Source organism: Haliotis rufescens, unplaced genomic scaffold (genome assembly GCF_023055435.1).
Source record: "Haliotis rufescens isolate VD_foot unplaced genomic scaffold, xgHalRufe1.0.p SCAF_9, whole genome shotgun sequence".
NCBI classification, from domain to species: Eukaryota; Metazoa; Mollusca; class Gastropoda; order Lepetellida; family Haliotidae; genus Haliotis; species Haliotis rufescens.
The window spans coordinates 30,053,336-30,072,206 of NW_025964383.1; positions in this window are offsets into that span (position 1 = coordinate 30,053,336).

Sequence of the window (18,871 nt, forward strand, 5' to 3'; positions counted from 1 at the left end):
ATGTCAGCATATGGTATGCAACATACACAACCATTTTGATACTCATTGCTCCAACTCCTCTTATATCAGCATATGGTATGCAACATACACAACCGTCTTGATACTCATTGTTCGCAGTCCTCTTATCTCAGCATATGGTATGCAACATACACAACCGTCTTGATACTCATTGCTCCAAGTTCTCTTATCTCAGCATATGGTAAGCAACATACACAATCGTCTTGATACTCATTGCTCCAAGTCTCTTATCTCAGCATATGGTAAGCAACATACACAATCGTCTTGATACTCATTGCTCCAACTCTTCTTATCTCAGCATATGTTAGCAACATACACAACCGTCTTGATACTCATTGTTCCAAGTCCTATTATGTCAGCATATGGTATGCAACATACACAACCATTTTGATACTCATTGCTCCAACTCCTCTTATATCAGCATATGGTATGCAACATACACAACCGTCTTGATACTCATTGTTCCAAGTCCTCTTATCTCAGCATATGGTATGCAACATACACAACCGTCTTGATACTCATTGCTCCAAGTTCTCTTATCTCAGCATATGGTAAGCAACATACACAATCGTCTTGATACTCATTGCTCCAACTCCTCTTATCTCAGCATATGGTATGCAACATACACAACCGTCTTGATACTCATTGCTCCAACTCCTCTTATCTCAGCATATGGTATGCAACATACACAACCGTCTTGATACTCATTGTTCCAAGTCCTCTTATCTCAGCATATGGTATGCAACATACACAACCGTCTTGATACTCATTGCTCCAAGTCTCTTATCTCAGCATATGGTATGCAACATACACAACCATCTTGATACTCATTGCTCCAAGTCCTCTTATTTCAGCATATGGTATGCAACATACACAACCGTCTTGATACTCATTGCTCCAAGTTCTCTTATCTCAGCATATGGTATGCAACATACACAACCGTCTTGATACTCATTGCTCCAACTCATCTTATCTCAGCATATGGTATGCAACATACACAACCATCTTGATACTCAATGCTCCAAATCCTCTTATCTCAGCATATGGTATGCAACATACACAACCGTCTTGATACTCATTTGTACAAGTCCTCTTATCTCAGAATATGGTATGCAACATACACAACCGTCTTGATACTCATTGCTCCAACTCAACTTATGTCAGCATATGGTATGCAACATACACAACCGTCTTGATACTCATTGCTCCAACTCATCTTATGTCAGCATATGGTATGCAACATACACAACCGTCTTGATACTCAATGCTCCAAATCCTCTTATGTCAGAACATGGTATGCAACATACACAACCGTCTTGATACTCATTTGTCAAAGTCCTCTTATCTCAGCATATGGTATGCAACATTCACAACCATCTTGATACTCATTGTTCCAAGTCCTATTATCTCAGCATATGTTAGCAACATACACAACCATTTTGATACTCATTGCTCCAACTCCTCTTATCTCAGCATATGGTATGCAACATACACAACCGTCTTGATACTCATTTCTCCAAGTCCTCTTATCTCAGCATATGGTATGCAACATGCACAACCGTCTTGATACTCATTTCTCCAACTCCTCTTATCTCAGCACATGGTATGCAACATACACAACCGTCTTGATACTCATTGCCCCAAGTCCTCTTATCTCAGCATATGGTATGCAACATACACAACCGTCTTGATACTCATTGCTCCAACCCCTCTTATCTCAGCACATGGTATGCAACATACACAACCGTCTTGATACTCATTGCCCCAAGTCCTCTTATCTCAGCATATGGTATGCAATATGTACAACCATCAGTATCAAGTTAATGATTGGTGCAATGATCAAGACAGGACATACGGTTTGCATGTACTTATCCAAAACAAACATTTGCTCAGAAAAAACCCATAAGTAATAGCAAGTGTATCTTCTGTTGCGACGTTCACACTCCGATGTGGGTTTTACAGGTTTTCCTGGAGATTATTGATGCATGGGTGGTAACAAGTAGAACGACCGTCAGCTGTATCTGTGAGAAAAGACATATCAGTATTAACGAAGGATACAGGACCATTCCTTAATGTTGTGAAAGAGATACTGTTAATGCCCAATGTGTAAAACAGATAAGTGTGGATATTTCTGAATTGTTCACAATGCAAACTCAACTCAAACTCTAATTCACTTTATTACAGACCCGTGAAGATCCGGGGTAGAATAGGTCTTCAGCAACCCATGCTTGCCGTAAATTGCGACTATGCTTGTCGTAAGAGGCGACTAACGGGATTGGGTTGTCAGGTTCGCTTACTTGGTTGATGCATGTCATCGATCGTATCCCAAGTGCCTGGATCGATGCTGATGATGTCAATCACTGGATTGTCTGGTCCAGACTCGATTATTTACAGACCGACGTGATATAGCTGGAATGTTGCTGAGTGCGGCGTTAAACAACAATCCAACCAAACCAAAACCACTTTAAAACAGCTTTAGATTATTTACAATGATATATGAACCTCCCATAAGTATACATTTAAATTGAACATGGCACTGACAGGTGATACAGTAAGCACTACACTCCTCGGTTAACCTAGTCATTTGTTCAATTTGTCTATTTTGTTTAATTGATAAACATGTGTGTTCAGATTTGAAGGTATCATTGAGTATTTGATGCCTCAAGATCCGTGGAGGGGGCACGGGTGGCCCAGTCGTCTAAGGCGCCGCGATTCGCTGTGCAGAGTTGCGTCCCTTGGGCACGCGAGAAACCTATGATTGTGGGTTCGAATCCCGGTTCGCCCCGATTATGTTTCTAGGTTTGTCAGCACCATACCCGTGCTCGTGGGTTTCACCAAAGTGGTAATCGTCTGAGACCTGCACACTTCGGGCTTTCCTCCCACATTAAGCTGACACGCCGCGATATAACTGGAATACTGTTAAAAGCGGCGTTAAACCCCAACACACTCACTCACTCACTCAAGATCCGTGGCGATTCCGGTTAGAACTGGTCCCCAGCAACTAATGCTGTACGAGGCGACTTCGATCAGGTGATCAGGCTCAGGCCCAGAGAGACCCGTGTCGATTGTGGTTCGATTATAACAACTAATGACCTTACTTTAGCTAGCTGTAGCGTGACTACACAGACAAAGTGCCGGAGAAACGAGACTGTGAAAAGTTAATGTTCACTGTAGCACACAGGGGAAAGAAGAGAGATTTTCCCGTCTTTGCACGCAGAAGAGCTATAAGCTGACTCGTGCTGTTGCGGTGACAAGTAGTTGACAGTGAAGATGACTTCTGCTATACAAAATGCAGGAATTTGGGAATGGTGTAATAGTGGTAGTATTCTTAGAATTATTAACAATGATAACTATTGTTTCTATGACTGTGGGTTCGAATCCCGGTTCGCCCCGATTATGTTTCTAGGTTTTGTCAGCACCATACCCGTGCTCTTGGGTTTAACAAAAGTGGTAAACGTTTCAGACCTGCATTACTTCGGGCTTTCCTCCCACATTAAGCTGACAAGTCGTGATATGACTGAAGTACAGTGCACAGTGGTCTTAAACCCACCTCACTCACTCACTCCAATACTATCGCTGCCACCAGTCACAGCTCCCCACTGTGCTATGATGCCTTCAACCATGTCTGGAGTTCAACTCAAAACCGCATGACCGTTATGTTCAGAAACAAGTGATGACTTAGTGACGCCGAATACACTTTACCAGTTACTTTATTTCGTTTGTTAGTCAGTTTGAATTTATATTTCATTTCATCTCTCATGTAAGTAGTGTAGTGGTAGGGGAAACCGGAATTTCCTTTAACCTGTAATCCTGAACCAGTTTGATTGAAGTGATGAAGTAAACAATTAAAGATGGTGGCATCAGTATGGCTTCAATTTCCTTTCATTATTGAAGTATGACGTTCCTTAAACAGAATTCTTTGCTGGGCCCACCTATAGGACCGAGGGGATTATTTTTGTATATTCAGAGCATTTCCAACCCCTTTCCAACGATGCATTACGCCTAATGTTTATTCAAATACCCTACCATAAAGAGGAACAGTACGTTATTTACGTTATTTTCATTTATGTCCATCACAAAAAAACGACAATAAGGTTGTGACGGTGTGGGCATATGAAAAAGACACTACGATGGGTTACCTAGGATTGATGAAGAATTTTGCCAACGGTCAAGGCATGGAGAAATTGGTGACTTCCTTCCATAAAGTCCAGGCTACCAGTTCTCACTACTCAAGGAAGTTAAGATCAAATTACTGCTAAACGCCTGCCACAAGTACATGTGACGAAGTTGACAACCCCCCCCCTCCTTCCCCAACACACACACACACACACACACACACACACACACACACACACACACACACACACACACAGAGTCACACACAGTCACACACACACACACACACACACACACACACACACACACACACAGAAATGTTATAATACACAAATTGTCATACGATATAGGATGAAAAATTAGAAAAATGTCCAATGATTCCAACTGAGTGAACCTGGGGACAAACAATTTCACCAATTTCTTTGCACTCAAAGGGCATTAAATTCCAGGAAATAACTAAAGTTCAATACCCACATTGGATTTGCTGTTAGCATAAACAGTTTAGAAAATCGCCATAAAGGGACATGACTTATTCTCCAATGACTCTCTTACAACTTGAACGAAAGCTAGCCAGTTAAGGATTACAAAAGAATCTGAGTCACTGAGACACACGTAAATCCCCAAACACACATACTTGACACTTAGGGGGCACTGGGGTAGCCTTCTGGTTGAAGCGTTCGCTCGTCACGCCGAAGACTCGGGTTCGATTCCCCACATGGGTACAATTGCTGCGATATTGCTAAAAGCGGCGTAAAACGATACTCACTCACTCACTACCAGACATTTAACATTATATACTCAGATATACATCACATTGAATAAATTGCCATATTTTTTAATCGGTAATGAATATTGAAAGTTGTTTTCAAGTATCAAAATACTTATGAAACTATAATACTGGCACAGAAATAGTACGATGTATTTGTTGATTTGTTTTCAAAGCACGTCATACGACGCTTGCTCAAAAGTTGCCTTTGCCTTTTCATGTGTTTGTGATGGTGCTACCTGTGGGGCAGGATACGCTCACGTTTTCGCAAGCACCTGGTATCATCACTTTTTGATATTTATTCATAAAAACATGCTTATGATATAGTCGATGTCTTATGATTATATAAATAATAATAAGTAGAAGAAGAATTATTATAATGTGCCACCTTTCACGCAACATAGCATGCTCAAAGCTTTGACATCCCACATACATATGTAAACAAGAGTTAATGGCTGAGCTATCAAACAAAGATGTTTTAAGTCTTGAAGTGTGATGGGGCTGTTTGGAGGGCAATTGGAAGATCATTCCATTTGTTTTACAGCAGTTACTTGCGAAGTTTGGTCACCAAAGGATTTAATTTTATGTAATGGTTGTGTGGCTGTTCAATGCCGCGCCCTGTGTACAGGCGACTAGGACATCGGTAACATCAGCTCTCAATCCTGCCTGTTTAAGCACCATTTGTAGTGAGTGAGTGAGTTGGGTTTAACGCCGCTTTTAACAGTATTCCAGTTATATCACGGCGTGTCAGCTTGATGTGGGAGGAAAGCCCGAAGTGATGCAGGTCTCAGACGTTTAACACTTCGGTGAAACCCACGAGCACGGGTATGGTGCTGACGAACCTAGAAACATAATCGGGGTGAACGGGGATTCGAACCCACAATCATAGGTTTCTGGCGTGTCCAGGGGACGCAACTCTGCACAGCGAATCGCGGCGCCTTAGACGACTGGGCCACCCGTGCCCCCCGCACCATTTGTAAGTAGCATAACCATTGACATAAGTCATAAATTTGGTCGGAAATGTAAGAATTATATCAAAATGTTTCATGACGATTTCTCATATATGTCATGGTGCAAACCATTTCAATACTTTTATTTAAAATAGTGCCAACCAGTTCAATACTTTTATTTTAAACTTCATTTATCTTAAATACCTAATTGGCTCAATATGTTTCCAAGTGCAAGGAACTTCTATGCCCTTTGTCTGTTTAATATATTCAGCAAACATTCTGCATATCCCCTCTTATCATAAGCCCCTCCGGGCAGGACCCTTAATCTCCAGCGCTATCTATAAATCTCAGTTAACACCTCTTTACGTCGCCGGATGTTACGTATATACATACACGTGGGTCAATGACCCTGCCTCACGTCATGCAATACCTCTATCTATGAAACCTGACTGACATGGTCAGTCAGGGAGACAGGCAGATCATCGACTCGTGTAAGTGACAGAGCGGCTCTCTGCAACCTGGAACATTGGCCGCTGGGTCCCGGTGTGCGTTCTGTCACGTTATTATCAACCTGTACCATTTCGACCTACAACAATACACATGGCTGCTGTCGTCTAAACTTTGTCTTCCGTCTTTACCTGAGCTACCATCCAAGGGCCGAAACCTACGCCCTTGGACATGTTCATCAGCCATGACAGGAATAAACTGCCTCCGAGGCCTAGTGATTAGAGCGTCTACCGGAGAGACGCTAAGTGGATTCAACAAGGTCTGGTCGGCTCGGAATCAGAATGCTGTGTCTGACTGGGGTTTCCATGTTATGGTGACGTTAAACCCAATTTCGCCTCATTGCCGTGACAGAAATACTAGTAAAGCTGAAGGTGCCATGAAAAACATATCTATCACTCACAATCTCATTAAAATGTAGAAAAATATCTTACACTCCCCATACCAGTACATCTGAGAATATGTATGACTCGTTTCAGATGTAGCAAGTTTAAACTTGCAATTGACTTGGGGAGATACACAAATGTCCCATACACTGAACGATTATGTAATTATTGTATAGAAAATGGTATATCTTTTATTGAAGATGAATTTCATGTTTTACTTGTATGTGAGCGTTATTCAGCCCTAAGAAATATGTATCTTAAACAGTATATCAAGTTTCAAAATGTAACATCTTTTACTGAAATTATTTCATCAGAAAACTTTGATGTTGTATATAACACATGTTTATATCTATATAAAGTCCAACGGCTAAGAGAAACTTAAATCGACTACTTCCTTGGCATGCGTAGTTCATGCAATCAACCATTGTCTGTATTATGGGCCTATGGCCTTCTTACTGAATAAACTGTCTGTCTGTCTGTCTGTCTGTCATTAAAATCAGATCTTAGTCGAGTCTCGCTATGGCTAAACAAAGATCCGAGGACATCCAATTACGGGTCACGTCAGAACGACCTTTCATCCAACCAATCAAATCGTCTCTTACCAGATCATGAAAGTGACAGTCGGAATGTGTTTTCTAACACGGGGTATTCCGAACAACAGTTACGGCCCGTACGACTGATTCCGTCAAAATCATCGCCTCTCTCTCGCTTCCATGGGATAAACACGTAAACGAAAGAGGCGTTGCACGGTTCGTGGGAAGCACTGCCATACAATCTCAACCATATATTAGACATTCCCGAATGTTCGTTTTTTCAATTTTTCAAAATTTTAATCGAGAACTATGTCAACAGTTTTTTCAGGCGAAGTCTAAAATGGATGTCGCCACGTTGAAACGAGTGCCGTAAAGCGAGAGAAAACTGCTTTCTAATTGGCTGATAGTCTTGTTAGTCATTTCAGTGGTCGGTCAAAGCTTTTAAGTACGCGAAAGGTCGTTCTGACGTGACCCGTAATGGGATGTCCACAGATCTCTGTTTAGCGATAGCGAGTACTAGGATCTGATTTTAATGAGATTGGATCACTCAGAGCTTTTCCCATATAACTATTTGGATTGCTACTGTTAATATTAATTCAGCTGAGATTAACAAAAACAAATGTTTTGGTTGGCAATGAACGATGATGGTACAGATTTGATTTATTCATTGCAATACGATCATCATCACATTGGAGATTTTACGTGCGCTTTCCGACTCAAGCGTATTTCGCAATACGAGGTTAGAAACAAAACTATGACAAAGTGTTTGGAGGATTACAATTCCAAACATAATTTCTATGTGGAAGTAGTTTTGTTTTCAGATGAGAGACCTATATTAGCACATCAACAGTTTTATACTTACATGGCTCAAAGTATAATTTTGAATATGTTAAAAATGCTCTGACGGATGATGGAAGTATTAGAAGTAGAAACAGTAAATCGAGTGGAAATGAACAAGGTAAGGACCTTCCTTTTCTACAGATATGTTTTATCATGCTGCTGCTACCACAGAGCTGTGTTCTGGTAATGTGAACCTGGAGGTGGTAACAAGGAGATAACATTTTGATTTCCTGACGAAAAATGTTAATACCCCCCGACCCCCCACTCCACAAACACACGGACATATACTCTCACGCAAGTTCAGCCTAGTCAATAGTTCACACACCTTAGCAGCCCCCCCCCCCCCCCCCCCCCCCCCCCTTCCCTCCTTCCCCCATATACATGTCCCAGATCAGCGAGTCACAAAAATTCAACTCGGTCACTCAATCACACGCATTATTCATTATGACCCACACACATTCAATCATGCACAAGTTCAACCGTGTCAATCAATCAATCTTTATTCAATCTGCCCAACCCTACCTAGCACACACCCATATACGCCCCAAGTTACACCATGTCGCACAGTCATGCATATACTTTAATCCCGTCATTCTGTGTATCCCCAATCCCCTTGGTCAGTCTGTCATATTTCAAATTTTCTACTTAATCACCTTCTCTCACAAATAATATTCAACATATGAAACACAGAATTATACATAAGGATATTGTTCACTAAAAACAGATATTTTTATATTATGGTAGTTTGAATAGGCAAAAACTACTAATCTACTTAATCACATTCTCTCACCAATAATGTACAATATATGAACATAGAATTTTACCTAAGGATATTGTACACTAAAAACAGATATTTTTATATGATGGTAGTTTGGATAAGCACAAACGCCTTTTGCTGTACATAGTGTGCAAACATTGAGATAACTGCTACTGAATATTGTCAAAATTCAAAATTTGAAAATTCAGTGAAATTTGTTTCTTGTATTTTAGCTATGTTAAATATAGACAGTCTGATATTTTTTATAGAAGTTGCATTCTACAACAAAATGAAATTCATCCTCTACGGCTTGCTTGTCACAGAGAGTAAATAGTCTTTCTGAAAGAGGAGTGATGGGCTTGGTATATCTTCCACATTCTATATTAATTGGCAGGTTCCCACAACGCAATGATGCTAATACACTTCTATATTGCCTTGGTAGAGACATTTTAACATAATGGCATGTTTCAATTTCTTGTTGAAATAATCTATAAGTTCTTAACTTGTTTCCATTTGAATTATTTTTGTCATTAAATAGGTCTGAATACCACTTCTCTCTGTCTTTCTTATCTAGCTCCTCCAATGCTTGATCAAGGAACACTGGCCGGCTTGTGTTATTACAGTAATCATATACAGTCTGGACTCTATTGGTGATAGCAAGCTTTTTAACCATGACCATAACCCTGTAGTCCCATGATGATTTCCGCCCTACTGACCACCTGTGAATGATACCTATTATTGAATCTTGTTCGGCTGTGACAGCTCTATGAAAACATCTAAACACTTCAACTTGAATCTTAGTCTGTTGATTTCTCCATCCCATATCACCTCGTACAGCAATATTTGAGCTATTTTTCCGAACATCCAGGAAACATCGACAGGCTTTGTTTTGTATATCGTTAATTTCTGTATAAGTGTTCATACCCCACACACTGGCGCTGTAGTTGAGGACAGGTTGAACATAGCTGTCAAACAATTTAGTAAACACTTCATGACTTAAACCACCCATGTTGTTGAACTTGGCTAGCACAGCCCCAAGGGCTCTATTTGCTGATATACAAATTTCAGTCACAGTTTTTTTGTAATTACAATGCTCATTCAGCCACATGCCAAGATACCTGTATTCCATACAGTAATCAATATTGATTTCACCACAAGTAAACTGGTAAGTTCCCATAGGGATAGATACTGGTCTGCAATGCATAATCTTTGTCTTATCTTTGTTTACTCCAAGTTTCCAATGTTTAGACCAGTCAGCGAGACCATTAAGACGCTTCTGCATGTTATATTCATCCGGAGCTATGAGCACAACATCATCAGCATACAGAAATAGTGAAATGTTCAAGTTATCAATATTAATACCACATTTCAGGTCACTGATTTTATCTGCCAAGTCATTTATGAACATTGAAAATAAAGTTGGCGACAAACAGCAGCCTTGTTTCACACCCATGGAGACATCAAACCAATCAGTTCTTTCTGTATTGACCTTTACACAACATTTCACTCCTTGGTACAGAGACTGAATGGCATTCAGTATAATTCCGTGAATTCCAAATTGTTGTTTCAGTTTGAACCATAGTAAATTTCTTTGCACAGAGTCAAAAGCCTTTTTCATATCAATGAAACACACAAATTTTGAGAGTCTCGACATCTATCTGTTGTATAATATTTTTGTTAAGGACTGTAAATGGTCTTGACAGGATCGTCTCTTATGGAATCCATTCTGTAGTTCTGTTAAATAACTGTTGGTTTCTAACCAGTTACTTAATGAGAGTAGATTATATCATGGAGGATACACTTGTGGGAGAGGGGTCTACTAATTACCGTACCACAGGAAGAGACCTGTAGACACACGGGGCACGGGGTTGTGTGTAAGATAGCCGTCGCATAATGGCCGCCAGGAGTGGTAAACATTGAGCTAAAGCAGTGTTGTTTTCACGGGCCTTTTGAATACATTCCCAGCGCTGTTGTCCATATATCTTCTACTTGATCCTGGATACATCATTTTGGCATTTACAATAATATTATGTATTTTTCAACGTACATTAATGGTTTACTAGTCATATATTTTAGAGTATTTGTCAATTGTGTTGTTCTTACAAGCAATAATTGTAATTTGTGGTGACATCTAAATATAAAACGTCTCATTTATAACATGAAGTAAGTACGACAGTAAATAATAATATTCAAATGGCATTAAAATACAATGATAACAAGATTCATATGTAACCCTAAAGCCTGTGTTCCACATTCATAGCCAGGAGGACAGCTACTGACTATACAAAGGGAAGAAGCTTGCCCTTACATATATGTGGAAGAAATTGGAAATGGCTGAACCTGTAGACAGCGTCAAATCCGTGATGGATTTGACAGATCTCACAGGGTAACATTCAACAGGCTCTTTACCTTGTTATCATGTTAACATTTTGTCTTAGCAGTTTAGAAAAAGAGAAGATTTTTCAAGTGAACTACATTGGAAAATGAGAGAAGAAATTAATTGTCAATGTTTTTTATCATAAAATCTCTCTGGTCAGTAAACAACAGTTGTTATTTTAATACTTTCAAGAGGAATCCCAAACCTTCTCTTACTCTGTTATGATATATAATGTCAAAGTGAAAGCAAAAAAACATTAACGTGCAACAAAGCATTTTCCATGGACTTGTTTATTTGCTATTTTGATATACATGTGTTCAGATTGATTGAAAAATATATAATATCAACTATAAATTTCTTCCGCGTGTGAATGCGTGTAATACTTGCATATTGGCTCCCCAGTTCTCATAATGCTTCATATGAAAGCAAAATTGTGTGTTTGATTAACATTATCTCTTATGTCAGTGACTGATTTCAAACCGCATTTAGCCTATATATAAGGAATGTAGCAGGCAGTGGATCTTCCAGTTGGCTAACTTACTGTTGGTAATATCCGTTTTCCTTTAGCAAATAAGAGGATAGTTAGTCACAAAAATATACGATATACAACGCATATTTGCACAACTATCACAAAACCATTCGACAATGGCACCGCATTAAACCCCGCGGTAGACTGGACTCATTGTTGCATATCAAGGTACCAATTCATCGGTCACGGGGTTTTCTTATGTATATGTGCCCAGTGTATCCACAATTAACTAGAATGTTTCATATCTACAAAAATGTATATGCGTCAGTGTGGTTTATCAACACATGTATAATGCTTATTTACGCTTGGTGTGCCAGACTGAAATTGAACATTATGACAGCGTCAGCAGGGATAATAGAGGCCATAAGACGTGGCCTATGAAGATCATACATAAATATGTTTAAGTTGCATAGGCAGCAGGCTAGATTATTTACAGCAATACAGTTCAAATACTGTGTTCAATAAAAGTAAACGTTGATTTTTAACACACTTATTTTTGAACGATTAAACAAACTGTGGACTTTGAAGACATTTTCGCTTATTGTAATGAGATCAAGGTAAAAAATCATACCTTTCTCTGAAATCCACGGGCATAGTTGCTGTCAAACATAAGAACGTAATCAGGGCGGCCAGCTTTGACTTGTCATATGCCTTAAAGTGAATTTAAACATGTCAAAAGCGATTGACCCTACAATATAGGGTAATTTACTCCAACGTTCTAACTGCCAATCGTCTTAACAGGACCATAACGTTTGTTATATATCGACTACCTGTCTCTATGTCTTAAGTTGTTAATCGGTAACTGCGGTCCAAATTTATCAACTTATTCATCTATTGTTGCAAACATGACTGATTTGTTTACACAATAAAAATTCCAATTGATCATGCACTACTGAGGCAGTCAAGCACCCGCATAAGAAATATAAAAGCAGCCATGTTACATGTAGTCCCAAAAGCTGACAATTATTTCGCCGCAATATAACTGAAAAAATGCTGATGTGACGTGACATATAAACTTACCCACAGACAATACATTTTTTCCAGAGAGTGTAGCACAATTTTATCAAAGTTTTATTGACAATTTGAAAAACTATAATAATGTGAATATTAAAATTCATCATCACTTTTCAAGTTTACAAAAATGTAACCAGTTGGAAGATGTCACAGATAAACAAGGATTCTAACTAAGTTTGATCGTCACAGGTTTATCCCCAATTTGCCAGTACAATGCAGAGGATTAACAGTTATTGTGAGTGAGCATGGTTTTACGCCGCTTTTAGCAGTCACTGTGTTTATATAAGCACAGAAGTCATGCCAAAAAAGCTCACAGTAGTTAGTGAGTAAACTCAACTGAGGATTTTACAAGTATCTATCACAACCTGTGAATAAACTCAGTTCACTGAAACTTAAATAATTAATGCACTTGCAGTGACCAGTTAACAAGCAATCAGTGAGATAGTATATAAATACTGGGAACGCCAAACAACTTCATTGTAAATAGACAACTGCACCTGTGAATGGTCAAGGTTTTACATACCGAGTGAAACAAAGACGAGGTGCCAGCCTACACTGGAAATGCTGTATGCTGCATGTCCAGCCTCCATCAACACCTCTAGTGATCTTTTTGCGATTCCGAGCCTTGCGCATAACCATTGTCATGACCTGGTTGAGTGACTTCCTTCCATCAACGTGAAATGATTACCCACAGAGAAAGAAAGGATTAAAATCCTAAAGATATCCTATCCAAATGGTATAAGTACACACAACCAATTTCCTCTAATAGTAAACTGTCACCTTTGGTATCCACAACAATACTCACCATGGTCAATGGGCAAATGTAAAAATCACAAACCCTAACGAGATTCTGTCTACATGGTCACACCGGGTGATTGTGAAGTTCTAAAATTCCATCAACAGTTTGTTTGTTGTTTAACGCCGCACTCAGCAATATTCCAGCTATATGAAGGCGGTTTGTAAATAATCGAGTCTGGACCAGACAATCCAGTGATTGACATCTCGTGCATCGATCCACGCAATTGGGATACGATGACATGCATCAACCAAGTCAGCGAGCCTGACCACCCGATCCCGTTAGTCGCCTCTTATGACAAGCATGGGCTGCAGAAGACCTATTCTACCCCGGATCTTCACGGGTCGGATCCTATTCAAGCACTATCCACACATAACATCCATTGTGACAATGGAATAGTTTCATCATACATCATTATCATGTTTTTTGCATGCAAGTCATTGGTTCAATGCATAGAATAACAGATAATCAAGTATTAGCTTGGACGTCGTTTTAAAAAGGTGCCCTCGCAACGTTGCATAAACAGTTGTTGATCAAATTCTGATTTGAGTCCTTGAGAGGCCGAGTCGTCTAAGGCTCAGCAATTCACTGTGCAGAGTTAGGTCCATTGAAAACATATGATTGTTAGATCGAATCCCGGTTCGCCCCGATTACCTTTCTAGGTTTGTAAGCACCACACCCGTGCTTGTGGGTTTCACCAAGGTGATAAATGTTTGAAACCTGCATCACTATGGGCTTTCCCCCCACGTCTAGCTGGCACGCCGTGATATAACTGGAATACTGTTCAAAACGGCGTTAAACCCAACACACTGACTCACACAAATCCTGACTTCAAATGTGAGGTGTCCTGTGTCAGGATTACATATATGGTTCAATGTTCAGTGTTTCATGATATATGACTCATATCATGAGCATTTATCCACGCAATTGGGATACGATGTTAGCGAGCCTGACCATCCGATCACTTTAGTTGCCTCCTACGACAAGCATAGTCGCCTTTTACGGCAAGCATTGGCTGCTGAAGATCTATTCTACCCCGGATCTTCACTGGTCACGAACCGACCTGATGACATATTGCTTTGTATATTATTACACAATATGCTGGCCAGGTCTCCCCACGTACATCAATACATTGATTAGACCATATTGATATCCTATTTGATGCTGACCGCCTCCGTGGTCTAGTGGTAGAGCGTCCGCCCTGAGAGAGCCACACAAACACACACGTGCATGCACGTCGCTATATAAGTGCAATTATCTTGGACGCGACGTTAAACCCCATTTCACCTCACCTCACCTATTTGATGCTAATGTACCAGTAAGTTGGTCAAGCCTTGCTTTTAGGAGACTTACATGTTTTCCATTTTAACATAGATTACTAATGTTGTTGATTGGATATATACCAATTGTTGGATGCATCGTTAATGATTTGGGGATTATGTGACATCTTAAAAATGCAGTAATAGGTGCTCTTTTACAACAATTCGCAATTCAACGTTTGCCATGTCACATCAGATGTCGATTCTCTAAATTTAATTGCTCGATATTTTTATAACAGTTCATTAATCATCAATCAATGTTATAATACCACTGGATAGTTGATGAACGTGTTATACATGTCACAAACGGGATCAAAGGCATTGCTCCATTCCACATGTATCTTGTAATATACAGCAAACGCCAACACCATTCCCTGATAAATTAAATTAATGTGCGTGAGTGTTACACACAGTGTAAACGCTAAAATTAGAACTTGGAAATAAAAGTGACATCCGGGTCCATTCTACGAGTGCGACCATATCAAGTGTTCATGAATTACTGTGAAAAGTAGTGATGACATCAGATGTTTTGCGAAAAGGTGCGATTTTTCTGGCCCACCCATTGCGAACACGTGTAAAGGCAAGTCAACGTCTCACATGAAAATGATGGCCTGAATGTGAGAATGTTATTAATTGTAAATAAGTCAATAAAAGTTCAAGCAGAGATGATGTCAGTTCACAAATGGGCCTTGTTCTCGGTAGCTATTGAGACCACTACGTGACTCCGAAACTGATCCGCATCGTCCCGGCATGGATTGAAGAAGGCTTTGGGTCCTAGCTATATCAAATGTTCTGTGGAGTTAATGTCTGGCGATTTGGACAGCCATGTGAAAGCGGTAATGTAATGTATTCCTAGGCAAGAGTGGAACGTGCAGTCCGGCATTATCTCCTCTGAGCATTTCATGGTCAATAATAAGAACCATGTGTAAAACTTGATCCCTGTGACGAAAAGCTATTATAATTGTCCCGTTTACACAAGATAGGATATCCACAATTATTCTTTTGCACGTGCAGTGATGTGTGGTGTATTATGTTGAATTTTGTTTAACGACACAGTAAGCAAAAACTGACAAGCTAGCGACGGAAATTATATTTTATATTATTGTGTAGCAAGCAGAGGCATAGGCACATCCAGGGTTTCTGGTGTCATCACCCATCAATTACCTGTAGACGCATGTTTCCCGAACTGATCAACAAGCAGCACATAGTTAAATTACATTGACTGATTATTCTGCAATTTTAACATTTTACGTCCGGAATAATGCTGAGCTCTCTCATTCACCCGAGTGACTCAGAATTGGTGATATGTAGTCCCAGGAACTGGCTACTTTTTATGTTTCACTTTTTGTTTCCTTATATTTCTTACTTCCTCTTTTTTTCGACTGATGTTTTTGTAACGTTAAATAGCCGAATAAAACAGTGGCTGTTGATGCGTCTTTTGTCCTCAAAGCGTAAGTCACTTCGCTAAAATATTCTGATCTGTCCATGTTGTGGTGTTTGCTCATTTAGAACGCTGAGTTTTGCTGTACACATCAGTGGAAACATTTTCAATAAAACTAAGCTGCAGGAACTACTTTCTTTGTGTTTCAATGAGTTTCCATAGAAGAGAACATATGTCATTTCTTGCCAAATATTGAATGAATGGAGCACGTTTGATCATTTATGTCAGGTTAGTTGATGAGAAAACATTATTTGAACAGAAACACCCTGATACATCCCTTCTCAGGTGGTGCGTCACACGTTTTACGTGAATATTTCACCTTGAATACCAATCGTGGTGTGAAGATATGTGTGATCATTTTTGTTAGAAAATCAAAATTAAATGGCATTGCGAGAGTTGTTTGCAAACAAATGGACTTTTGTTTTTAAACAAATGCATTGTCAACTGACAGCGAGAGCACTGTATTTTTTGTAGCCTAATTTTCGAATTTGCTAGGTTTTATATTTTATCATCTTACGGACATTTGGGTTCTCCTACGTTCTGTACCGCTTCAGACGTTTCCTCCGCATGAACCTACATGTAACACGCTGGGATATAACTTACATGAAGGAGAGGCGATACAACTTTGGAATGGTCAGCAGTCCGAACATGACCATAAAGGGATCGAGCCTACAGGAACACACTTAATAACATTGGAAAGTTTATGTTCCTCAAATGAGATCAAATGAATTTCTGAAGAAAATTCTGACTGATTTGTTTTGTACTGCAGAAATTTCTTGAAGAATCTTTTTTATACCTCCAGAAATTTCTGCCAGACATTTTTTATTTACCACTTTGTATTTTGTACTTAAAAATATCGCTCAGCAGTCAGTTTTGTAGTAAACACCACGTTGGTGTTGAAACATTAGGCTCTGTGGTCAATCAATACATTTTGCAGTGAGAGAAAATCATTTGGCCTAATAGACTAGGGAATCATATCAAGATTTTCAACAAATCATTTTATACTGTCACATGGCTTCAAATGCCCGATTAGCTACAATGAAAACCAATTAGTGGATTTTTCATACTTTTATTATACATGGTTTGATACAGAAAAATGGCGTGACACTATAGTTCATGCAAATCAGCCTCACAAGTATGATATTGAAACCACCTAGTCCCCAGCGAAAAACTATAGTGGCAGTATTCACAGTAGTTGTAAGTGTGGCATCACGTTCGAGTGATTACAGAATGGTGCACAATCATTCAGGGCACAACTGCGAGTTTTCCAGGTGGTACCCGGTCCAAGTAATGTCCATCACAGTGGCCTTTGTCAGGTACCAACTACTTGTCCTCCACAGCTCCTTCAAGTCTTGGTGGATCAAGTGATTCATACTGAATGAAAAAGAAAGACAACGTTACAAGAAAGCACTTACAAACTGGTGACATGTAGAATTAGTATTGTCGCAACATTGATTTTCTGCCATCAGCGCGTTTTGTTTCTCATAATTAATGCTTTCTGTCTCTGCTAATCAATTTGAATGGCACTGACAGCATCGAAGCCATGCATTTCAGACTTCATCTCGCCATGGATGTTGATGAAACAACCGCGACCATAATTTTAAAGGTTTAAATTGTTACAATATTCCCAGGTGTATGGGATCCATTTCTACCTAATGGCACTTAAAAAACAGTTCTGCACCAACATTACTAAGAAAGGTGTTGGCACTTCCAGTTAAATGACAACATTTCCCATTTGGAAAGAAGACAACTTCAAAACAGAAAGTGCTATTCCACTAGCTACCATAAACAGAAAGTTATAAACACTTTTGGTGTAATGACCTTGACCTCAATTTAAGAGAATCACATGTTTGATTATTTTTAATTGAAAACATAGGTGTAAGCTCTTACAAACATGTTATACACACACATTATTTCCTCAGTACAGAAAGGAGCAGGAGTACCTTAAGACAGACCAATCCAGTGAACTTGATCTTCATAGTGAGTGTGTTGGGGTTTAACGCCGCTTTTAACAGTATTCCAGTTATATCACGGCGTGTCAGCTTAATGTGGGAGGTAAGCCCGAAGTGATGCAGGTCTCAGACGTTTACCACTTCGGTGAAACCCACGAGCACGGGTATGGTGCTGACAAACCTAGAAACATAATCGGGGCGAACCGGGATTCGAACCCACCATCATAGGTTTCTGGCGTGACCAAGGGACGCAACTCTGCACAGCGAATCGCGGCGCCTTAGACGACTGGGTCACCCGTGCCCCCTTGATCTTCATAGAAGGTCACTCAAAACCTCACCACTTCAAAGCGCCGCCCTCAGGACGTCGTCCTTCCACAATTGGTGATGAGAACTGGCTGTAAAATCATAATTGCTGAACGAGTAACGTGCCAACCAATCGATCTTAGGAATTAATTGGTTTGTGTCATTTTAATGTTTTTCAGTGCCATGTCCAGAGAATCTAGAATACACTTAACAAAAACAAACAAACAAACATAAATGCTTACCTTCGACGTAAAAAAAACATTTGGGGGA